General features: G+C 43.0%; 1 pseudogene; it reads right to left on the bottom strand.

Annotated features, from left to right (window-relative positions):
* Positions 1–3,655: 3,655 nt before the first annotated feature.
* Positions 3,656–26,105, bottom strand: part of LOC144611088 (histone-lysine N-methyltransferase PRDM7-like) — a 32,017-nt pseudogene continuing 9,567 nt past the window's right edge.

Genomic DNA, 26,105 nt, shown 5'->3' with positions numbered 1-26,105 from the left:
TCACCTGTTACTGCTGATCCTGGTCATAAAATTCATAACCTGGTTTTAAATGCCTTCCATAGCCTTGTCTCTTCCTATCGGCCATTCTAATTCTGACCTGTTATCCACAAATTTAACAGCTTCACAATTAATGTCTTTGTCTTCAGCTTCCCAGGCCCTGTGTGTCGTTAGCCTGTTACTGATCCCGAACCCAGTGATCAATGTCTGGCACAGTGATTGTCCTGTGGAAGTTTTCTATCCAATGCTCTTTGTACATTGCATATCCACTGGCGCGGTTCTTGTGTTTTCAAGTATTCAAAGGCAGGTTGGATAACTAAATGTGGACTGCAACGGAAGCTCAGTGTACTGGGATTACATGAAGAAGCGTGGGAGGAGCTGGTGCCATTTTTAAGCATGGAATTGGTGTTGGTTGGATTGGACACTTCTTTGGTGGCAGTTCGATTATAATTGTCCATTAAAGTTATAGAAGATCCATTGCATTGCCCGTGGTGTTGTATGGATGTTACCAGTAGATATTCTTCAACATCCTCTATCCATTAAAGATCCAATAGTCAGAGCCCTCTATCCAATGATGCTTCTTAGTATTGTGTTTGTTTTAGGAAGCTCGCTGACTGAGAACAATGGACTCTCCATGTCTGAGGCAGAGAAAACGGCCGGGGAAAAGTCACAGGAACATTCAGCAACGGATGGAAGCAAGTCTGAGGTGAGAGAGGGAGCTCGGACTGGGAGAGTCATAGAGTCATACAGTGTGGAATCAAGCCTTTTGGCCCAACATGTCCACACCGATCTATCCTATCCATGTACTTGTTGTGAAAGTAGCTGTCTCAATTACCTCCACTGGCAGCTCGTTCCATATACCTACCACCCTTTGCCTTTAAAAAAAAAGTTGCCCCTCAGGTTCCTTCCTATTCAATCTTTTCCCCCTCACCTTCAATCCATGGCCTCTGGTTTTGATTCCCCTACTCTGGGTAAAAGACTGTGCATTTATACTATGTATTCCTCTCATGAAATGATACGCTTCTACAATATCACCCCTCATCTTCCTGCACTCTGAGTTATAAAGTTCTGGCCTGCTCGACCAAGGAGTGAATTTTCTGTGTCCTTTTCTGCTGTTCCACCGCTGCAATGTTTATCATTGAATTAGAATCCTCCATCAATGACTGCCAAGATCACTCAGTGTCTTCTCACAGGAACACAGCAAAACAGGAACAAAAGTAGATTGCCTGCCCTGTGTCAATGCAATCATAACTGGTCTGCCCCAGGCTTCAACTGATAGAGTCAAAGTGTCATACAGCACGGATACAGGCCATTCAGTTCACCTTGTCCATACTGATCATTATGTATCAATTTATATAATTCCCAGATATCAACATATGATCTGTTACCTTCTATGCCTTGGTGATTCAAGTACTCATCTAGATACCTCTGAAATGTTGTGATAGCCTCTGCCATCACCATCCTCCATATAGTGTTAAACTCCTGGGCCCTGTCATTTACAGTGTTACACTCCTGGGCCCTGTCATTTGCAGTGTTACACTTCTGGGCCCTGTCATTTACAGTGTTACACTCCTGGGCCCTGTCATTTACAGTGTTACACTTCTGGGCCCTGTCATTTACAGTGTGAAGAAGGCATATGGCATTGTTGCCTTCATTGGACAGGACATTGAGTGAAGGGTTAGGATATCATGTTACATCTGGATAGAACATTAGTGAGACTACATGAGTATCATGTGCATTTCTGATCACCATGCTATTGCAAAGAATGTGATTGAGATAGAGAGGCTGCAGAAGGATGTTGCTGGGACGGGAGTGCTCAAGATACGAGGAGAGCCTGGATGCGTGGGGGCTGTTTCTTTTTTGGAGTGAAGGAAGCTGTGGGGTGACCTTGCCGAGGTTTATTAAATTACGAGGGGCATCGATAAGATTGATGCTTGCATTCATTGTACCAAGACAGAGGTTGGAGGCCTCTATAGGCTGACTAAAGCTGGAGGCCATGGGTTTAATGTCTGCCTGGATTATGGGCTATTACCTACAAGGAGAGGATAGCTGATGGAAGTATATTAAGTTACGAGAGGTATAGAGAGACTAGTCAGTTAGACTTACTTTCCCAATGTGAGATTGTCAAACACTAGAGGGAATAGATTTAAGGTGAGAGAGACAAAGTTTAACGTAGATGTGTTGGTCTAGTTTTTTTACACAGGGTGATGGGTGCCTGGAACATCCTGCCATGGGCGGTGAGCAAGCAGATACAATAGTGGCATCGGAGAGGTTTACAGATAAGCTCATGGACCTGCAGGGCATGGAGGGATATTAATCATATGGAGTCATGCAGCAGGGAAAAAACCCTTCGGCCCAATTCATTAATGTCGGCTAAGATCCCCTAGTTTAGGTAGTCCCATTGGCCCATTTCCTTCTAAACCTTTCCATGTACCTGTCCAAGTATCTTTTTAATACCGTTATAGTCCTGCTTCAAATACATCTACCGGCAGCATGTTCCATTTACCCACCATCCTCTGAGCGAAAAAATTGCTCCCAGGTTCCTGTTAATTTTTTCCCCTCTTACCTTAAACCTATGTCCACTGGTTCTTGATTCCCCAACACTTGGGAAAAGACCATGCACATTTACCCTACTTATTGCCCTCATGATTTTATATACCTCTATAACATCTTTTGCAAGGATATAATTAATTTTATCGAGCTGCATTCGGCATAGACATTGTGGGCCATGGTGATGTTTCTGTGATGTGCTATTCTATGTCCTAATGTGAGCAGGGCAAGATTTAAATAGGATCTGAGAGACAGTTTTATTCACAGAGGTTGATGGATGTATGGAACGAATTGCCAGAAGTGGTAAAGGCAGGAACAGTTATGACATTTAAAAGGCTTTTGGACAGGTTCATGGATCGGAAAGTATTAGAGGGATAATTATGGTCAGGCAGAGGCAAACGGGAGTTGGGCCAAAGAGCCTGTTTGCAGGCCATAGTTGTGCTTCAGCTGCCAATGTCCTGTTTACTGTCTGTTCTGGGACTGGAGCCACACACCAATACCCGATGCGACATGTTGTAGTACAACAGGAATGATCCTGCCAGTTTCCTTTTGCAGCCCTTTCTGTTCACTGTAGATCCACCACACAGCTCAATGCTGCCACGTGGGGTGATGCTGGAGTGGAGAATAAATCTGATAAAATTCTCTCCAATTTCCTCTCTGTTCCAGTTCCTATATACACAGCTCAGTGCCACATACTGACCCAGTACTAACGTGGCTAGGATTTACTCTGTGGCTGCACCCTTTCTAGCCCGCACTGTCCATTACATTTCCAATATTCAGTCCACTAGCAGTGTTTATACTACAACTATTCCCTCTGTTAACACATCTCCATTTCTGTTCCAGTATGGCCCTCTGTGTAGTAATGGTCAGCTGGTCATTAGGCAGGATTTATACAGGACCTACAGTGCATTTCCTCTCTAATACATTTGTCTGTTACAATTGCAGCCCCCTGCTCAGTGCTGACCCTTCACTGATCTGCGGTTGTTAGAGGAAGTTGACTGGAAACAATGGACTCTTCATTCCACAGACACCAGAATAGGTGTTGGTTTGTCTGCTTTGCATGTTTTCCCCAAACCCACATCGGCTGCATTGTTATCCAGCCCTGCAGTTATTCGCTCATGAAGCGGATGTGGAAGGTAGTCGCTGAGCTGTCAACACTCACGGTAGAGTCCCCAGGACTGAGGAGGTTGCAGGTGGTCTCAACTCCCTCCATCCCAGGCAGCAGCACCTCTGCAGTATCAGGTAAGAAGACATCACCACTTGATCAATCTCAGAATTTTACCTCGTGTTAATTGATTGTAATTGATTTTCCTGTACAACGCTGAGAGGGAGATCTCACGTTTAGAAACATAGAAACATAGAAAATAGGTGCAGGAGTAGGCCATTCGGTCCTTCGAGCCTGCACCGCCATTCAATATGATCATGGCTGATCATCCAGCTCAGTAACCCGTACCTGCCTTCTCTCCATACCCCCTGATCCCTTTAGCCACAAGGGCCACATCTAACTCCCTCTTAAATATAGCCAATGAACTGGCCTCAACTTCCTTCTGTGGCAGAGAATTCCACAGATTCACCACTCTGTGTGAAAAAAAACGTTCTCATCTCGGTCCTAAAAGACTCCCCCTTATCCTTAAACTGTGACCCCTTGTTCTGGACTTCCCCAACATCGGGAACAATCTTCCTGCATCTAGCCTGTCCAACCCCTTAAGAATTTTGTAAGTTTCTATAAGATCCCCCCTCAATCTTCTAAATTCCAGCGAGTACAAGCCGAGTCTATCCAGTCTTTCTTCATATGAAAGTCCTGCCATCCCAGGAATCAATCTGGTGAACCTTCTCTGTACTCCCTCTATGGCAAGAATGTCTTTCCTCAGATTAGGCGACCAAAACTGTACGCAATACTCCAGGTGTGGTCTTACCAATGCCCTGTACAACTGCAGCAGAACCTCCCTGCTCCTGTACTCAAATCCCCTCGCTATGAATGCCAACATACCATTCGCTTTCTTCACTGCCTGCTGCACCTGCATGCCTACTTTCAATGACTGGTGTACCACGTCACCCAGGTCTCGTTGCATCTCCCCTTCTCCTAATCGGCCACCATTCAGATAATAGTCTGCTTTTCCTGTTCTTGCCACCAAAGTGGATAACCTCACATTTATCCACATTATACTGCATCTGCCATGCATTTGACCACTCGCCTAACCTATCCAAGTCACGTGCAGCCTCCTAGCATCCTCCTCACAGCTGACACTGCCACCCAGCTTCGTTGCATCCGCAAACTTGGAGATGTTGCATTCAATTCCCTCGTCCAAATCATTAATATATATTGTAAATAGCTGGGGTCCCAACATTGAGCCTTGCAGTACCCCACTAGTCACTGCCTGCCATTCTGAAAAGGACCCGTTTATTCCTACTCTTTGCTTCCTGTCTGCCAGCTCGTTCTCTATCCACATCAATACTGAACCCACAATACCGTGTGCTTTAAGTTTACATACTCATCTCTTATGTGGGACCTTGTCGAAACCCTTCTGGAAGTCCAGATATAACACATCCACTGGTTCTCCCTTATCCACTCTACTAGTTACATCTTCGAAAAATGCTATAAGATTCGTCAGACATGATTTACCTTTCATAAATCCATGCTGACTTTGTCCAATGATTTCACCACTTTCCAAATGTGCTGCTATCCCATCTTTAATGACTGACTCTAGCATTTTCCCCACAACCGATGTTAGACTAACTGGTCTGTAATTCCCCGTTTTCTCTCTCCCTCCCTTTTTGAAAAGTGGGGTTACATTAGCTCCCCTCCAATCCTCAGGAACTACTCCAGAATCTAAAGAGTTTTGAAAAATTATCACTAATGCATCCACTATTTCTGGGGCTACCTCCTTAAGCACTCTGGGATGCAGCCTATCTGGCCCTGGGGATTTATCGGCCTTTAATCCATTCAATTTACCTAACACCACTTCCCGACTAACCTGGATTTCACACAGTTCCTCCATCTCATTTGATCCCCGGTCCCCTGCTATTTCCGGCAGATTATTTATGTCTTCCTTAGTGAAGACAGAACCAAAGTAGTTATTCAATTGGTCTGCCATGTCCTTGTTCCCCATGATCAATTCACCTGTTTCTGACTGCAAGGGACCTACATTTGTTTTAACTAATCTTTTTCACTTCACATATCTATAAAAGCTTTTGCAGTGAGTTTTTATGTACCCTGCCAGTTTTCTTTCATAATCTATTTTTCCTTTCCTAATTAATCCCTTTGTCCTCCTCTGCTGGACTCTGAATTTCTCCCAGTCCTCTGGTAGGCTGCTTTTTCTTGCTAATTTGTAGGCTTCATCTTTTATTTTGATACTATCCCTAATCTCCCTTGTTAGCGACGGATGCACTACCTTCCCTGATTTATCCTTTTGCCAAACTGGGATGAACAATTGTTGTAGTTCATCCATGCGGTCTTTAAATGCCTTCCATTGCATATCCACCGTCAATCCTTTAAGTATCATTGGCCGGTCTATCTTGGCCAATTCACGTCTCATACCCTCAAAGTTACCTTTCTTTAAGGTCAGAACCGTTGTTTCTGAATTAACTATGTCACTCTCCATCCTAATGAAGAACTCAACCATATTATGGCCACTCTTGCCCAAGGGGCCACGCACATCAAGACTGCTAACTAACCCTTCCTCATTACTCAATACCCAGTCTAGAATAGCCTGCTCTCTTGTTGGTTCCTCTCCATGTTGGTTTAGAAAACTATCCCGCATACATTCCAAGAAATCCTCTTGCTCAGCACCTCTGCCAATTTGATTCACCCAATCTATATGTAGATTGAAGTCACCCATTTTATTTCGGAGTCACGTGAGTGACTACGTGAAGACCCCGTCCAGCACGCATGCGCGACATTAGCGTTCACGCAGTGCACCCGCGACGAACGGGAGTTCAAGGTGCTCCCGCTACAAACTAAAAAGTCGGGCCGACAGGTAAGTCTACCGTGGCCGTGAGTATTTTCTCTGGTCTGCTTTAGGTACACAAGATGAGCAAGACCAGAGGAAAGAAATTTCAGCTTGCCCCCGTTCGTCTTCCGTTGAGGAACGTTCTTTGGAGGGGGGGCAAGAGGCGGCAGCAACTACCGAGCCGAGCCCAGCACCGCTAGTGCAGCCTGAGCAGCGAGCTGGAGGTACCTGCAGCCAGAACCGGGCGGTAGTGTCCGACGTTTCGGATGAAGATGCCACACCGCTACACAGCGGCACTGGCAGCCGCCTAAAGCCAAACGGCTTATGGAGCAAATGCTCCAGCGAGATCTGCTGAGAGAGCAGCAGCAGACTCGCCAAGGGAGGGCCCAGAGCGCCCAGGCACTCCCGCAGTGCCCTTTGTGGCACTGGCCATTGCCTCACCTTCTTTTGAAGGCAGCATTGGCGACCAGGTCTGGGCTGGTCAACAAGATGGGTTCTTGGCTGAAGATCTCCGGAGTACGCAGGGTGTACAGGATCAGGAAGAGCTGCTGGGTGTGGTCAACCGCTACGTGGTCATTCCACGAGGGGGTCGGCTTTTAGAGCCAAAAACTTGCAGCCAGCATTGACCACCTGTCCTCAAAACCCCTACAAGAACGGGTGGTCAATGAGGCCCTTTGAGCTATATACAGCCCCAGAAAATTGTACATCATTGCATGTACCAGCTGTAAACAGCCAAATTTGGGGACATCTGGGGCAGAACATCAGGAACCTGGAGTTGAAGCTCCAGAAAATCATATGCTCGGTCCATTGATGGTGTGGACATCTCCACAAATCAGCAAGATACATTAGCTCTGCTGTGCACCACTCAATATGAGATCATCAAGCCTGCCCTCAACCCTAAGTTTGCAGGCTTGCAAAACACCGGGTTCAGAACCTCCAATTCTGCTTTTTGTAAAGGACCTTCCAAAAAAGGTGAAAGACCTAGAGGAAGAGTCCAAGACCTTTGGTCTCGTGAGGGCAGGTTTAGGACCGAGCAGACCCAACAAACCCAGGCGGCAGTACCCCACGGCGTCCACCAGTCGTCGACCACCATATGGGACTGGTGAAAGCTCGGGGCCCGCAACCATTCCCCGTAAGCCTTTTTAGGCCAGGGCCCAGAGCGGACCCCATGGAAAATGTGCCACCCCCAACAACATCAACGCCAACAGCAGGCCTCTACAGCCCAGCAGACACCTCATCGTCCAGCGAAGAGGCAGAAGTAGCACCAGTAACCATGGAGGTAGGTGGGTCTGGTCCCTCTCAGCATATGACCAGTACGGGCTCTATACTATCAGGGGGGAGATTGCACTGGTTTTTGGATGCATGGGAAACCATCATTAATGACAAGTACATACTAAGCTGCATTCATGGCTATAAAATTGACTTTGTTCATAAAAATATTCCGCCAGTTCAGCTTATACCCCAAAGGGTATTCACCCTCTCACTCAAAGAGAAACAAGAGGGTCAAGCTGAACTTATGAGGCTACTAGCAAAAGGTGTCATTGAAAGAACAAAACATGAACCTTTGGAATTTGTGTCTAATATTTTCACTAAAACTAAAAAAGATGGTGGATGTCGCATCATCATTGACTTAACTACGTTTAACGAGTCAGTTAACTATACACATTTCAAGATGGAAACTTTTGAAACCGCCAGACTTTTGATTTCTAGAGGGTACTTTCTAGCAGGCATTGATTTAAAAGATGCTTACTACTCAGTACCCATACACAAGGAGCATCGTAAATACTTAAAGTTTATCTGGATGAAACAGCTATGGCAATTTAAAGCCTTACCAAACGTTTGTTTGAAACTTTGGGGTTTGTCATACATCCAGATAAATCCAATTTTACACCGTCCACTACCATGGACTATCTTGGATTTACGATTGATACTGTTCGCATGTTTGTAACTCTGCCGAAGGGGAAAGCATCAGAATTGGCACTATCATGCCACGAACTAATGGATAAACGTCAGCCAACCATACGGCAGGTAGCTAGAGTTTGGTAAAATGGTAGCAGCTTTTCCAGCTGTACAATTTGGACCATTGCAAAATTTACAAAGAGCAAAAGTGAACGCACTAAAGCAAAACTCAGGTCACTTTGACCGAGCCATGTATTTAACTGCTGAATCCATTCCAGAGTTACAATGGTGGACAAGGAACATTAGGCTCAGTTCCAGTCCCATAATAATAACCAACCCAGTATTAACCATGCAAACGGATGCCAGTGCTTTGGGCTGGGGAGCAACTAACATGCAATCCAGCACAAGGGGCAGATGGACTAATTCTAAATCATCTTGCCTACAGACACGGGGTATCAACTATTTAGAAATGTTGGGTGCGTTTTATGGTTTAAAAGCATATTCATCTAATACGCATCATGCACATGTCCGGTTGCAATTAGATAATACCACGGTGGTGGCTTATATCAAACACATGGGTGGTGTAAAGTCGATATCGTGTGACAAATTGGTCAACCTAATCTGGCAATGGTGTGTCGAAAGACATACTTGGTTATCAGCAACTTACCTACCAGGTAAGCAAAATACAGTGGCAGACACCAGGTCACGCAAATTTAACGATAACATCGAATGGATGTTAAATCCCAAAGTATTTGCCGAAATTACAAAGCAATATGGCACACCAGATATCGACCTATTTGCATCCAGGCTGAATCACCAGGTACCAACATATGTCGCTTGGGAACCAGACCCTGAGGCAGCAGCAGTTGATGCATTTACGCTGCATTGGGGGAAAATGTTCTTTTATGCTTTTCCTCCCTTCTGCCTCATCAGTCGGCTGTCACGCAAGATTCAATTGGATTCCGCTTCAGGAATCTTGATAACACCCGACTGGCCTACACAGCCATGGTTCCCAATGGCCCTCGACATGGCTGTCGAAACACCGTTGGAATTCCCCAGCAGTCCGGAATTATTAATCCACCCAGTGTCAGGCATTAGTCACCCGTGCCATGACAGAGTCAATCTCCTGGCTTGCAGATTCTAAAAAGACCTCTACTGGGCCTGGGACTGTCTGAGGACGCCATCAACATGATGACCGCATCCCACCGGGAGTCCACCAGGAGACAATACCTGACCAACATAAGGAAATGGGAACGGTATTGCTCCAAAACAGGAACTACCTACACTACAGCGACAGCCACCAGTGTTGTGGAGTTCCTGGTTGGATTACATCGGGAAGGACTCAGCTACAGCGCCATAAATACAGCCAGGAATGCGTTGTCAGCTTATTTGGTTCCAGCAGCAGGACAACTGACTTTGGGGTCCCATCCATTAGTGGTAAAAATCATGAGGTGCATTTTTTAACACCAATTCCCCCAGACCAAGGTACACTCAGATCTGGGATGTCAGCATTGTGCTGACGTACCTTAGGGGATGGCCACCGCCCAGGGCACTCACGCTGGAACAACTTACACTGAAATCAGTCATGCTCATGGCACCAGTGTCAGCTCAAAGGGTACAGTCCCTCCACCTTCTGAGGCTGGACAGCATGACAGAGTCATTGGACTGTTTCACATTCCATATTCAGGGACTGGTCAAACAAACTAGACCAGGTACCACGCCTCCAGTCATGGAGTTCTGGGCATATTCATCTGACCCACGGCTGTGTGCCAAGACCCATCTCGCCAATTACATAGACACAACATACAACTTAAGAGGGAGAGAAAAAGCCTTATGGATAAGCCACAAGAAGCCTCATGGTCAGGTGACGAGCCAAACCATTTCAAGGTGGCTCAAGCAGGTGCTTAAGTCCGCAGGAGTGAATACTAATGTTTACAAATCTCACTCCACCAGGGCTGCATCTACGTCGGCGGCTAGTCGAATGGACGTGCCTATCGACCATATTCTGGCCAGAGCAGGATGGTCCTCGGAAAGAACTTTCCAAAGGTTTTATAATAAACCGCTGGCGCAACCTGCTACATTTGCAGACAGAATTTTAGAGTCTGCAGATAATATTTAATTTGAGCCCTGGGGAGCTCTCTGTTCTTTGTTGTCATTAATAAACCTTTTTTGTTCACAAACAGGGTTCTTGATTGCGATAACATACTTCCTCCCTCTAAGGTCTTCAGACAGTGAGTGAAGCATGAGCTGGTACACGGTTCGGAATCACAGAGCTTTGAAGTCTTCACGTAGTCACTCACGTGACTCCGAAATAAAATAGTAAGATTAAATGAGAACTTACCAGTTCGAAGTTTGATCTGTATTTTATGAGGAGTTACGATGAGGGACTACGTGCCCTCCGCTCCCACCCTCTTTTATACAGATCAACTGGTAATTAAGTTCTTATCCTTTCTTTACTATGTTTATTTCAATCATTGTGTTTTTTCTGTGAATCCACACCGCTGCTTTGAAGAATGTCGCGCATGCGTGCTGGACGGGGTCTTCACGTAATCCCTCATCGTAACTCCTCATAAAATACAGATCAAACTTCGAACTGGTAAGTTCTCATTTAATCTTACTATTATAACTGTTTTACCTTTGTTGCACGCATTTCTAATTTCCTGTTTGATGCTATCCCCAACTCTACTACTACTGTGAGGTGGCCTGTACACAACTCCCACTAGCGTTTTCTGCCCCTTAGTGTTTCGCATCTCTACCCATTTCGAATCCACATCCTCCAAGCTAATGTCCTTCCTTTCTATTGCGTTAATCTCCTCTCTAACCAGCAACGCTACCCCACCTCCTTTTCCTTTCTGTCTATCCCTCCTGAATATTGAATATCTCTGGATGTTCAGCTCCCAGCCTTGGTCACCCTGGAGCCATGTCTCCGTAATCCCGACTATATCATATTCATTAATAACTATCTGCACATTCAACTCATCCACCTTATTACGAATGCTCCTTGCATTGAGACACAAAGCCTTCAGGCTTGTTTTTACAACACTCTTACCACTTATACAATTATGTTGAAAAGTGGCCCTTTTTGATTTTTACCCTGGATTTGTCTGCCTGCCACTTTTACTTTTCACCTTGCTACCTATTGCTTCTACCCTCATTTTACACCCCTCTGTCTCTCTGCTCATGCTCCCATCCCCCTGCCACATTAGTTTAATCCCCAGCTGGGTGACACAAGTGGCCCCAGTCCGTACCCCACCCAGCAGCACTCCCTGTTCACACACGGGATGCCAGCCAACACCGCAGAGCCTCAGTGACCCAGATACTGACCCGTCGGGGCTACCGAGAAATCCGTGACGGGTTATCGGAGTTTCACTGTGTGTGGGAGGGGAAAGGGGCAAATCAAGAATTTATGGCTAGAATGATCTGCAAAGTGGCACAGAGTCAGAGAGCATCGTTACTACTCCCTCCCCCTGTAGTGTTACTTCCACTCCCTCTCTCCCCCTGTGTACTGTTCCTCTCACTTCCCTCTCCCCCTGTGTACTGTTACTCTCACTCCCCCCTCTCTGTGTATTGTTACTCTCACTCCACCTCTCCACCTGTATTGTTCCTCTCACTCCCCCTCTCCTACTGTACTGTTACTCTCACTCCCCGTCTCCCCCTGCACTGTTATTGTGGGAAGAACTGACCTGTTGTGTCTTGTAATGAACATGGGCAGCACTGTACTGTGGGAATAGTGCCGCACAGTGGCGCGGCGGTAGAGTTGCTGCCTCACAGCTTACTTCTGCGGCGAGGAAGAGACCGTGTACCATTTGTACTTACAGTGTGAGAGGTTGCAGCCCCTGTTCGAGTATCCGAAGGCGCTGCTCCCCATGTTATGGCTCCATTTTAGTCCTGTGCTCCTGATTTTTGGGCACCCGGTATAGAGGGGGGCAGGGTCGGGAGGGACGGTGGGGCCTACCTGTCGGTCTGCTCCTGGGCCTGGCCAAGATGGCCATTTGCGGGTCCAGGCAGCGGGTAGTCGACGGCCGCACCGGGGTCGGCTGCCTGCCCCTCTTCCGGGCCAATGTCCGTGCCCGCGTGTCCATGGAGAGGGAACACGTGGAGTCCACGGGAACGCTGGAGGCCTTCCGTGAAAGCTGGTCACCGCGGGACGTCAAGTGTATTATTGACAAAGTTGGTGATGTATTAATTTGATGTTTGTTTGTTTGTAAACTGCCAATATCTGCAGCCTTTCATCGTGTTACCCTTTTGTATGTTTGTTTTGTTTTCTGAATAAAAGCTTTTGTATATATTTTTAAAAAGAGACCCAGGTTCGATCCTGACTACGGGTGCTGTCTGTACGGAGTTTATACGCTATCACTGTGACCGCGTGGGTTTTGGTGCACTGGCTTCCTCCCACACTCCAAACATGTGCAGGTTTGTAGGTTAATTGGCTGCAGTAAATTGTCCCTCATGGTGTAGGATAGTGCTTGTGTGTGGGGTGATACATGGCGATCGCTGGTCAGCGTGGACTCGTTGAGACAAAGGGCCTGTTTCCACGCTCCATCTCTAAAGCATAAAATATAGATTACTTAATTCCAGCAAAGTTTCCTATCAGTGCAAGACTAAACTGTTTAAATGTTGTGATAGTCCCTGCCTTAACTACCTCCTCTGGCAGCTTGTTCCATGCATCCGTGGATTACACAGTGACCAGCGCCGTGCGTCCACTGAGCCGCTGCACTTCCCATCAGCAACAACAAGGAACATGATGCACGGAGCTCCCAGGAGTTGATGCAACCGCCATTAAAAATACTCTTCAATCACATTGATTCACAACACAATTACTTTAATAACATGAGAATAATATTAACAGATTTTGCCGGGACAACGCGGGTGCTGCTCAATTGCCTTGCACAGAAATATTTTAAATACACTGCAGAATGAAACAAATTAAAACACATTTCCGTTCTCAAACCTCCGTTAAATAAATTACATCAACCAACACATTCAACAATTCAATTTACAAACTCACCTTCTGCTTATACTTCGAACACTTCAAACGTTGCAAACTCCAGTGTCAGCATTTTACTGATCACCGGTTCAAGAAATCTCACAGGAATAAATCGAAACCTGCAGGGACCAGCAGTTTGATCAAAGTAACTGGAGCAATGAGTCCACAGAACAGAACGGTTCCCCTGACTTGCGGCAACAATAAAAGTGGTTGATTTATCAATCACCGTGTTGATGAACTCAGTGCGATAACCAGACTGCATCTTAACAGCCCCGATCCCAGCGATCCCACACAGTCAGAATATCCCAGTGGGGGCAGTTTATCCCAGTCAGAAGATGCAGTCTAGATAGGGTCGGACATGTGGCAATGATACCCGTCCCTGGACCCCAATTCATGCAGGGAGTGGGAACCCACGGGCCCATCCCTTACACCCAGACTTCTCCACACAAAATATCATCATAAAGAGTGAAATACAGTAATTGCCAATATTAATACTGTTAGAAAACATGAATAATAGACAATAGACAGCAGGTGCAGCATTAGGCCATTCAGCCCTTCGAGCCAGCACCGCCAGAATTACTCAAAGTAATTCAAAAGGAAAAAAATGAAATAATATAAAATGAAATAATATAAAGGAAATTATAACACAAAAAGTTGGTGGTCTTTTTCTGTGTTACTGTTCAACACAGGCTCCCAGGTGAACAGTGAAAGCAGCTGAGTCCTTAAAGACATTCCCACACACGGGCACGTTTCAAGGCCGGTGTGAGCTTTCTGCCGACGGAGATAAGTAAAGCTCTTCCCACAGTCAGAACATTTGTATGGCCTTTCTCCGGTGTGGGTCCGCTGGTCTAGGTGGAGAGTCCCTGCCCATGCAAAGCTCTTCCCACAGTCAGAACATGTGTACGGCCATTCTCCGGTGTGGGTCCGCTAGCGTTTCCGGAGGTCCCCTTTGTATGCAAAGCTCATCCCACAGTCAGAACATGTGTATGGCCTTTCTCCGGTGTGGGTCCGCTGGTGTTGGTGGAGAATCCCTGCGTGTGCAAAGCTCTTCCCACAGTCAGAACATTTGTACGGCATCTCTCTCGTGTGGGTCTGCTGGTGTCGATGGAGGCTCCTTGCCCACGTGAAACACACCCCACATTCTGCACATTCATGCCGTCCCCCCGTTATCGTCCTTGAATATCACCTAATTTCCCAATTCCACTCCTTCCGTCAGATTGTGTGAAGGGTCTCTGCACACGTTTACATTGTCAATCTGTGTTCACTCTGGAGGAAGAAGGTTGTCCAGCTGACATTGGGCTGGAGAATGCAGGACAGTGCCTTGTAAAGTACTCCGCTGTGATAAATGCAGTCTCCTTGGGTCACTCCGTCTACCACTGGAGAAGGAAACATAAATTATCACTGTCACCAAATAATCCATGCTCTGATTTGGAAGACAGATTAGTAATTGCTTCAGTGTTAATGGAGCTGCTCGGAGATGTTAATTGAAATAATTTACAGGCATGTCTAGTGAAAAATTGTGGGGAGGAGGGAGTTATCAATCACCAGATGATTCTGATAAAGACTCGAGGGGGATGGAATCTGTCTTTGATATCCCCCAAGGAACAAGGTACACGTCAATAAGTTTTTAAGAATCCTTCTAACCCAGTGTGATAACTGGTTTGTTAAAATGGGACAATGAAAAGCAAAGTGCGGATGTCAAATAACATGATGAGCTGGGAGTTGCTGAGGACAACAGCAGGGCAACGGGCCTGACTGCATCTTTGTAAATGCTCAGTGATTCAGCGTGAGTTGCTCCAAGAATGTTTTGAATAAAATCAGTGCATCACAAAGTTTTTGTGCTTCTGACACCCGCGACATCATTCAGCACAATTCTCTGCACTTCACTATTCTGCATATCTCTCATCCTTACCACAACTGCTGCTTTGTTTTTGATATATATATATATAGTATAAGAAAATAACTGCAGATGCTGGTACAAATCGATTTATTCACAAAATGCTGGAGTGACTCAGCAGGTCAGGCAGCATCTCGGGAGAGAAGGAATGGGTGACGTTTCGGGTCGAGACCCTTCTTCAGACGGGTCTCGACCCGAAACGTCACCCATTCCTTCTCTCCCGAGATAATGCCTGACCTGCTGAGTTACTCCAGCATTTTGTGGATAAATCGATTTGTTTTTGATAAACACCCCTAATTATTTTACAGTAAAACAGTTCAAGTTTGATTACGTTGAACAATCCCTGTTCCAGGCGTACACTGGCCCTGTCCCTGTACCTCTATCTCTGTCACATTGACGAATGCATCGGTGCTACTTCCTGCACCCATCCAGAACTCATGGACTTCATTAACTTCACTACCAATTTCCATCCTGTACTCAAATTCACTTGGACCATCTCCGACACCTAACTCCCCTTTCTAGATCTCACAGTCTCCATCGCAGGCTGACATTTATAACAAACCCAGACTCCCACAACTACCTCGACCACACTTCTTCCCACCCTGCTTCCTGCAAAGACTCCATCCCCTACTCCTAATTCCTCGGTCTACGCCGCATCTCCGCACAAGATGAGGGGTTCCCTACCAGGATATCTGAGATGTCTTCATTCTTTGGGGAATGGAGGTTCCCCTCTCCCATCATAAATGAGGCCCTCCGTAGTGTTTCCTCGGTACCCAACAGCTCTGCCCTTCCTCCGCTCTCCCTATTTGGAACAGAGACAGAGTCCCGCTGGTCTTTACCTTTCACCTCATCAGCCCTCGCATACAACATATAATCCTGCGACATTTTCGCCACCTCTAACGGTATCCCATCACTAGTCACGTCTTCCCATCTCTACCCCTTTCCGCCTTCGACAGAAACCGTTCCCTTCGCAACTCCCTGGTTAACTGGTCCCTTCCCACCCAAACTATCCCTTCCCCAGATACCTTCCCCTGCAGGAGATGCAACATCTGCCCCAATACCTCCTCCTTCGAATCTATCCAGGCACCCCAACAGTCCTTTCAGGTTGGGCAGAGGTTCACTTGCACCTCCTCCATCCTCATCTATTGTATCCGTTGTTCAAGATGTGGAGTCTTACACATCGGCAAGACCAAACATAGACGGGGCGATCGTTTTGCTGAACACCATCACGCAGTCTGCCTGAACCTACCTGATCTCCTGGTTGTTAAACACTTTAATTCTCCTTCCCATTCCCACACTGACCTTTCTGTCCTAGGTCCGCTCCATTGTCAGAGTGAGGTTAAACGCAAATTGGCGGAACAGCATCTCAGATTTTGCTTGGGCAGCTTACAGCCCAGTGGTATGAATATTGATTTCTCTAACTTCAAGTAACCCTGGCATTTCCTGTCTCTCTATACCTCCCCCACCCAAGTCGCACCAGCTTCTCATTTTCACCCAACACACAGATAACAAAGGGCTTGTTTCCTTTATTATCGTTATATTTTTGCATATCTTTCATTCGTTGTTCTTTATCTCTCTACATCGTCGTCAATATCTCTCGTTTCCCACTTCCCAAACTAGTCGGAAGGGTCTCGACCCAAAACGTCACCCATTCCTTCTCTCTAGTGATGCTGCCTGTCCCGCTGTGTTACTCCAGCATTTTGTGTCTATCTGCAGCATCTGCAGTTCCTTCCCACACATTAAGCTTAGCCTGCAGTTCCCTGATTTGTGCAGAATCCTCACGTTTTGGGTCTTGGTTTAACATCCACATTATGGTCCGTGTGATTCCCAGTTCCTTGGCATAGTCATCACCGTACCAGACCAGCAATTCGCAGTGAGGAGGAACCGGCTTGCAGGTCCTGTAGTAAATGTTGCCCCGGTGCTGGAAGGCAACAAGGTTCTCTTCCTCCTCCTTTCTGGCACAGTTCACAAATCTGCAACATAACAAGCATAGACAGAGGGGGCAACGGTCGCTTAAAATTATAAGTGAACACAGGACATAAAGTATATCAGTAAAGTCTGTTGAATGACAGGAGGTGTCCCCAGCCATGGCCCAAATTCAACCTTAAATATCCTACACCCTTTGTCAGCACACTGCTGAAGGAAACTTGAACTTTGTTTCTCTTCCCACAGATGAGGCCTGACCTATGGAGTATTTCCAGTCTATTCTGTTTTTATGTTTACCTGGTATTACTGTTGTTGTTATTGTATTGTTGATTACTTTCTATTTATCTGAATGTTATTGTGTTAACAGACTTGTTCAGCTGCAGGAAGTTAGAATTTAATTGTGTAACAATTAAACACTGTTGAACTGACTCTGGAAAGTTTAGGTTCAGGAGATACTGGCTGTGTTATTTACAGGGAGTCAACGACAGAGCAGCTGTGATGCAGTGTAGTGTGAATTGAGTTATTCTTCTCTTAGAATATTGGTTGCACGGAGATACTACAGATTTTAATATCAAGACCCGATTTTAAACTGTGGCATCAGTCTTCCAGCCACAGATCAAGACATGACAGGCTGAATATGTGATGCAAAGTTTTGCAGCATCAGGTGACATTCCAAGAGCACAAGGCTTGAGATAGGAGTTGTGGGTCATGGAGTGATCCAAGGAGAAAGGCTGGTTTAGGCAGAGAAGGCATCTCCCAGATGGAATGCTGATTCTTTCTGGATTAATGAGTAAAATGGACAATTTCCCTTCCTCGAGTCCCGTATTTCCCATTTATCCTCTCTTTTAAACTAAATAGTAGTGGGGGGGGGGAGGGGTCAAATTGGATGGAGTTGAAGGGAAAGAGAGTATAGGAAAAGTTAAGACCCCAGAATTAACGGGACAGAAAGCTCACAAAGGGATAGGAGAGAACGGCCAAGTATAATAGGAATTGATGTGAAAGGTGAGATAAGTAATGGATTAAAGATTAAATGGAATGCCTCCCCATTGGATTGCAACCTTGTCGTGGTCGGGGAGCTTGTGTGTCTCAATGACCCCGAGAGCTATGCCAGCGGGAGATTCGTCTCCTGTTAGGGTTTCCCATGCTGGACAGGTCGAAGGGTAGAGACGAGACGAAGTGCAATCCACTGGTCCTCCAGGTTGGGGGTTGAGCACAGGGCTAACAACCCCGCCTCGTAAAACGAATATATTACGGAAACAACAACTGGGCGTGACGGACTTCCAGGGCTATCGACAGACGCTAGGATGAATGCCAATGGTGAAAGCCGAAAGGAAGCCACTGGCAGGAAGGTGGAAGTTCTGAATGCCAAACTTAAGACTAGGATAGGAGTTTGGAATGTACGAACAATGTACGACACAGGGAAACTAGCACAAGTGACATCAGAGATGAGACGCTACAACCGAGACATTCTTGGAGTAAGCGAAAGCAGATGGGATCAGGGAGACTTAGGACCAGCACAGGGGAGACAGTGTTGTACTCAGGAAGGGATGATGAGAATCACAGAGAAGGAATAGCCATCCTTTTAAAGAAAGGAGTAGAAAATAGTTTGTTCGAGTGGGAACCTGTCAATAGTAGACTCACGAAGATCAGAATGAAGGTGAAGCAAATTAATACAACCATCGTCTAGTGTTACACCCCTATAAACGATAGTAATGATAGTGTTAAGGATGAATTCTATGAGCAACTACAGGCTGAGTTAGAAAACACACCAAGACATGACATGAAGATTGTAATGGGGGACCTAAATGCAAAGGTTGGAAACAACAACACAGACCAGAACAGAGCCATGGGCAAAGAGGGCTGTGGTTTTATAAATGAGAACGGTGAGAGACTAATAGAACTCTGCACCAATTACAATCTAGTAATTGGAGGGACCCTCTTTCCGCACAGAGACATCCACAAACTAACATGGTATTCTCCTAATGGAAGGGATAAGAACCAGATAGACCATCTGATGATAAACGGCACATAGAGACGTTCATTACTCGGTGAAGGTTAAACAGGGAGCTGGACTTTGTACTGAAAATGCTTGTTGATCCACATCACCTGGTCCTGGCTGTTCTCAAAGTTAAACTGAGGAAAACAGGGAGCAAAAAGACAGGCAGGCAACAGTTCGTCGTTGAAAATCTACATGACCCAAAAGTGAAAAGTTCTTTCGTGCTACAATTAAGGAACAGGTTTCAGGCACTAGTAGATATGGATGATCACACAGAGCCAAATGCAAATAATATTAATATTGTGTGGGAACAAACCAAAATAGCTTATGTGAAAACCAGTGAAGCCTGCCTGGGGTTCAAGCAGAAGATAAAGAAGGAATGGATAACTGAAGACACATGGCAAACCATTAAAAATAGGAGAAAATTAAAGAAGCAAATAAATGAAACAAAATCCAAACGGCTGCAAGAAAGATACAAGGTGCAATATCAAGAAGCAAACAAAGCAGTTCAGAGGAAAGCCAGAGCTAACAAACGGGCGTACATGGAAGATCTAGCCAATCAAGCAGAAGATGCATATAAGAAAGGAGAGCGAGGGAAGGTCTACAAGATAACCAAAATAATCTGTGGCAAACATCGGCGAACCACTGAGACACCAGTTGTAGACAAAAAGGGCCGACTCCTAACAACAGAACAGAACAGGAAACCCGCTGGGTGGAACACCTTTTTTTTAATTTTTTTTTAAAAATTTTTTTAAAAGTACGGTAAATTACAATAATACAACAGGTATATCTTAATACATTTTTTATACCGCTTCCTTTTTTTGAGCTTTAAGAAAAAGATAGAAGTAAAGAAGTAAAGAAAGAAAGTGCGCAAGAGTCGTGAAGTGCAAGAGAGTGTTGGGAAAAGAAAGCCCCTTGGAAAAGAAGTTAGAGAAGGAAGTAAAGTAAGAAAGTAGACCCTAGAAAAGAAAGAAAAAAAAAAAAAAAAAAGTAGAAACAATCGCTCTATTATAACATTAAACTCCGCAGGAAGGGGACTACCAACCAAGTCTGTTTTGTTGTTTTACCTCCCGTTACCAGGTCCTGATACCATTTATTTATTTATTTCTTTGTAAAATTACTATTGCACCTCATGCTTGTAATAGGTCCAGAAACGTAGACCACGTCTTTTGGAATTGGTCTGCTTTACCTGCTAAGAGGAATCTCATCTCTTCCAAATGTAGTGTTTCAAACATATTTGATATCCACATTTTTATTGTTGGTGTGGGCGCATTTTTCCAGAATTTCAGTATGAGCTTTTTTCCCATTATTAGCCCGTAATTAAATAAATTCTTCTGAAACACGTTTAATTCAGGGTTACCTTCCGATATTCAAAAAATGATCCATTCTGGTTTTGGTACCAGTTTTATTTTGATTAATTTTGAAAAAATATCAAATATTTCATACCAGAATTTTTGGATTTTTGTACAAAAAACAAAAGAATGCGCTATAGTAGCTTCTTGACACAGACATTTATCACAAATTGGTGAAACATTCGGGAAGATTTTATTTAATTTAGTTTTTGAATAATATAATCTATGTAATGTTTTGAATTGGATGAGCGTATGTCGTACGTTGATCGAACATTTATGCACCTGTAGTAAATGATTATCCCAACTCTCTTTTGAAATTTTTATAGCTAATTCTTGTTCCCAGTCTCTTCTAATTCCATCTGTTGTGGGTATTGCTATGTTTAAAATGATATTATATAAATACGATATTAGATTAGCTGATTCCGCCTTTGTCTTCATTGCTTCATCCAGTAAGTCGGAAGGCATATTATAATAATCTTTTGTATATTTTTTCAGATAATCACGAATTTGAAGATATTTAAAATATTGGTTATTTTTCAAATTATATTTCAGTTGTATTTGTTGAAATGATAGTAATTTTCCCAATTCATACAAATCTTCGAGCGATTTAATTCCCATTCTTTCCCATTGTATAAATGATTTGTCTATAATTGATGGTTTAAACGATGGATTATTGACTATTGGTATTAAAAGAGATAAGTTTCTTAATTTTAGATTCTGTTTTATTTGTTTCCATGTTCTAATTGTGCTATGTATAATTGGATTTTTATTATAATTTTTATTATTCAGATTTATTGGTGAGAGGATAGTCGCTCCTATATTACTCGGGGAGCAGTCCCCTTTTTCCATTAAGATCCAGGCCGCCTGATGGGCAGAATTGTCCAGCAGGTGAATCATATTTTTAATATTTACTGCCCAATTATAATACATAAAGTTAGGGAGCGCTAGACCCCCCAACTCTTTTCGTTTATTAAGGTGTGCTATTTGTATTCTATGGGATTTATAATCCCATATAAAATTTGTAATATCTGAGTCCAATTTTTTGAAAAACCTTTTAGGAAGATATATAGGTATTGATTGAAATAGGTATAGGATTTGTGGTAAGAAAATCATTTTTATAGCATTTATTCTGCCTATTAAGGACATCGGAAGTGTTTTCCAGAATTTAATCAAATTATTTAATTTCTTAAGTAGGGGATTATAATTGGCTTTAAACATATCCTGGTAATTTCTAGTAATTTCAATTCCCAAATATTTGAATTTTTCTGTAGCTATTTTAAAAGGGAATTTCCGGAGGTGTGTTGAGTCTTTTGGATTTATCGACATAATTTCACTTTTGTTCCAATTTATTCTATATCCTGAAAAGGATCCAAAGTCCTCAATTAAATTTAATATGTTTGGTATACTAATTTGTGGTTTTGTGATGTACAGTAGTACATCATCGGCATATAGGGATATTTTGTTATTCGAATATTTTGTGTTATAACCATAAATATCCGGGTGTGTTCTTATTTTTTCAGCAAGGGGTTCAATTACCAAAGCGAATAACAACGGTGATAGTGAACATCCTTGTCTATTGCCCCTTGATAGTTCAAATTTCGAGGATAATATATTGTTAGTTAATATTCTAGCCGTAGGTTTGTTATATAATAATTTTATCCATGCGATAAAGTTCTCTCCCAATTGAAATTTTTGCAATACTTTAATCATATAATCCCATTCTACTTGATCAAACGCTTTTTCTGCATCCAGTGAGATGATAGATAACTCTTGGTCATGAGGTTTATGTGAGTGCATTATGTTAAGCAAACGTCTCAAATTATTGAATGAGTGTCTCTTAGATATAAATCCTGTTTGATCCTCATTTATTAGTCTACTAACGTACCTGCTTAGTCTAATGGCTAGTGTTTTCGCTATTATTTTTTGATCCGTATTTAACAAAGCAATAGCTCTATATGATCCTGGTTCTTCTATATTTTTATCTTTTTTAAGTATTAATATAATCGTTGATTCTGCTAGTGTTTCAGGTAAGCTTTGCTCTTTAAAAGCATATGTATACATTTTCTGTAATCGTGGAATAACTATGTCGTAAAATGCTTTATAAAATTCATTGCTGAATCCGTCTGGTCCTGGTGTTTTTCCATTCTTTAGTGTTTTTATTGTGTCTTCTATCTCCTTCGAAGTAATTTGTGCTCCCAGTTCCTCTTGTTCCCTCAGTGCTAATTGTGGTAGGTTACAATTATCTAGGAATTCTGAAATTTTATTATTATTGTCTATTAACGTTTTAGATGTGTATAAATTCTGGTAAAATTGAGCAAATCTTTTATTAATATCCTTGGGTAATGTTAATAATTCCCCTCTATCTGATTTAATCTTTAATATTGCATTTTCTTTTTCCCGTTTTTTCAATTGGCGTGCTAGAAGTTTGTGGGGTTTGTCCCCAAATTCGAAGTGTTCTTGTTTTGTAATTTGAAATAGTGTTATAACTTTCTCTGACAATAATTTATTTAGCTTGAATTTCAATAATAGGATTTTATTATGTTTATCCATAGTTGGATCTTTAGCATTATCTGTATCTAATTGTTTTATTTGTTCTTCTAAATGTCTTTGATCATTCTTATTCTTTTTATTTTGATAAGCTTGAAATGAAATAATGACTCCTCTAATAAATGCTTTGAAGGATTCCCATAATAACGTGGGGGATATATCTGGTGTATCATTTATCTCAAAAAATAGGTCCATCTGTTTTTTTAGATATATACTCCCTTGTGGGTCTTTTAAAATTTGCGAGTTAAACCTCCAAAATGATTTATTCATAGACATTCCTTCTAGTTTTAAAACAAAAGTTAACGGAGAGTGGTCTGAGATCGCATTTATGTGGTATTTAGGGTTCATAGAATGCGGAATTAATTTTGTATCCACAAGAAAATAGTCTATCCGTGAGTATGTTTTATGCACCGTTGAATAAAACGAATAATCCCTTCCCGTCGGATTTGCAATCCTCCACACATCTGCTATATTTGTGTTTTCCATATATGTGTGTAAGAGTTCACTGGTTTTAGATTTCAGATTACCTTTTTTTTTTTGCATCGATTTATCTAGATAAGGGTCTAAAACACAGTTAAAATCTCCTCCAATTATAACATTTTGATAATTAAATTCTGCAATTATATTCAGAATTTTATTAAAGAACTGAGGGTTATCAAAATTAGGCGCATATATGTTTACCAGCGTAATTGGCGTATTATTGATCTCTCCTGCTACTATAAGGTATCTCCCTTCCTTATCTGATATAGTATTCTTTGATTTAAATGGAATTCCTTTACGAATAATGATTGCAGTGCCTCTAGATTTGGAAGTAAATGAAGAGTGAAATGTTTGGCCTATCCAATTCGCCCTCAGTCTCGACTGATCTTGATGTCTAAGATGCGTTTCCTGTAAAAACGAAATGTCCGTGTTGTATGATTTCAACTGAGCTAGTATCTTGCCCCTTTTAATAGGTTCATTAATACCCCTTATATTCCAACTACATAGTCTGATTCCTCCCATTTTCTTTTGATTGTCGTCATACATTTTTACCAATTTTAATGACCTTATTTATTATGGTGCATCCATGTCTCAGGACATTTATAGTTTTGGGGGCATTTATATTATAGACTTCCTTGGTAGTTCCCCTCCGCGATTGTCCTTGAAAGAAAAACACATAGATGTGACATAGTGTGATAAAAAAAAAAAGTATATCAAATAAATTTACGGTGTCTAAGTTTAGGACACCGTAGTGGGTGGACCACTCGTCTGTGGTGTACGACATCAATATCGCTTCCGGCGTAGATGTTGTGAGGTTAGCCCCTCTGCCTTTATTACCTAAAACCTAGGGGGTCGGTACCGTTTCCAAATCAGTTCTATTTCACCCAATTGCAGTATATATATATGTTTCATTCCGACTTATCAAATCTAATCATGTATTCAGTTACATATATTCCTCACTCTTTATCTCTTAACTATTTATAATTGATTTTAGTATTGTTAAAAGTGAGCTGTACGCTGAAAGGGTTAACCGGATTCAGGCTCCTGGAATTGTGCCAGGTGCCTGAGTCTCCTCCCCTCTCGAGCTGCGGAACTTTTGTGATTACTGTTGATTACTGTTGTCTGCGTTATGAGGCAGGCAACACATTTTTATCAGTTCCGATTGCTATTTCTATATTAATATTGTTAATTATTAATTGTTATTAATTCTCTATATTTTGTAAAACTATATAAACCATATAATGTTTTTCACTCTCAGCTCAGCTCAGCAAAACGACCTTCCCATGTTATCAGTCTTTCCTCGTTTGAGCACAGAGAGTCCTTGAATTAGATTCCACAATGTTCCAGGGGAGATAATAATGTCTAGACACGTCTCATGAAAAATCTGTTGCGTGTATTAATTTTTAAAGAATGGAGTTGTTCGCTTATTTCACTTTGCTTGTGATATTCTTGTTGGGGAAATAAGCAAATTAATTTGTTCTTGACGTCTTGGTGATCAATCTTCAATTGTCGCTGCCTTGGCCACGATTTCTTGAGCGTATTTAAGAGATTCTACCGAATTAGTGAATGTTTTTGACATTCCCAAGAAAGTGATACGCATTCTGGCCGGATAATACACTCCAACTCTGACACCCTTGACACCGTAAAGAACTTCTCTGGTCTGTGCGAACTTTCTTCTCTTTTGCACAATCTCGTAAGGGTAGTCCCGTAGGAGTTTAATAGAATCATTTCTGTACATCATCTTCTCTCCGTATTTAATTTTTTTCATCAGCGCTTCCACTGTTAGGATATCCCGAAATTTGACTATGATCTGTCGTGGGTATGCATGTTCTCCTTGAGATCTTGGTTTAAATCTGGGTAGTCGATGTGCTACTTCAATTACAGGTGCCTCAGGTAGATTGAGTACATGTTTAATTAGGTTGGCAGTGAACTCACAAGCATTGTCTCCCTCAGCCCCCTCTTTCACCCCACGTATTCGTATATTTTGACGCTTCCGGTGGCGACATGCTGTGTTAGCAGTCGCAATTTTTAGCTCCTCTGAAAAAATCGCGACTTTTCGCGTTAAAATCGGGTCTGGAGGTCGGTATCGTTTTTAAAACTTACCGGAGTCCCATGTCGCGGTGCTGAGTAAGCGACGTGAATTTAACGGAGGGAAAGTCATTTTAAATGAAAAGTACGTCTCCAGGTCAGAGCCCACATAGGAAAGTTATAAAACAACTGCTGAAGACTCAGGAACATCAAGAAACTGCAAAACAGACCTTTGGAGTGGACTCTGGAATGGCTACACGATCTAAGACTGAGATGACCACAAGAGAGAAAACCGAAATGGAGGAGTTAAAGAACTCGGTAAGAGAATTGAAAAATGAATTGAAAAATGATTTGAAAGCTGGAAACTTAAATTTGATTGCTGGTAATGAAAAAATACTTGCGGGCATTGGTGCTCTGCAAAAAAAAGTTGATGATGTGCAAGAAGAATTAACGGGGAAAATTAATAAGGTGGCAGAAGAGACCATAAAGATGTTTG

Source organism: Rhinoraja longicauda, chromosome 39, assembly GCF_053455715.1.
Source record: "Rhinoraja longicauda isolate Sanriku21f chromosome 39, sRhiLon1.1, whole genome shotgun sequence".
Classification (NCBI taxonomy): domain Eukaryota; kingdom Metazoa; phylum Chordata; class Chondrichthyes; order Rajiformes; family Arhynchobatidae; genus Rhinoraja; species Rhinoraja longicauda.
The sequence above is the reverse complement of the archived record's forward strand: the minus strand, read 5'-3'. Positions and strand labels throughout refer to the sequence as shown.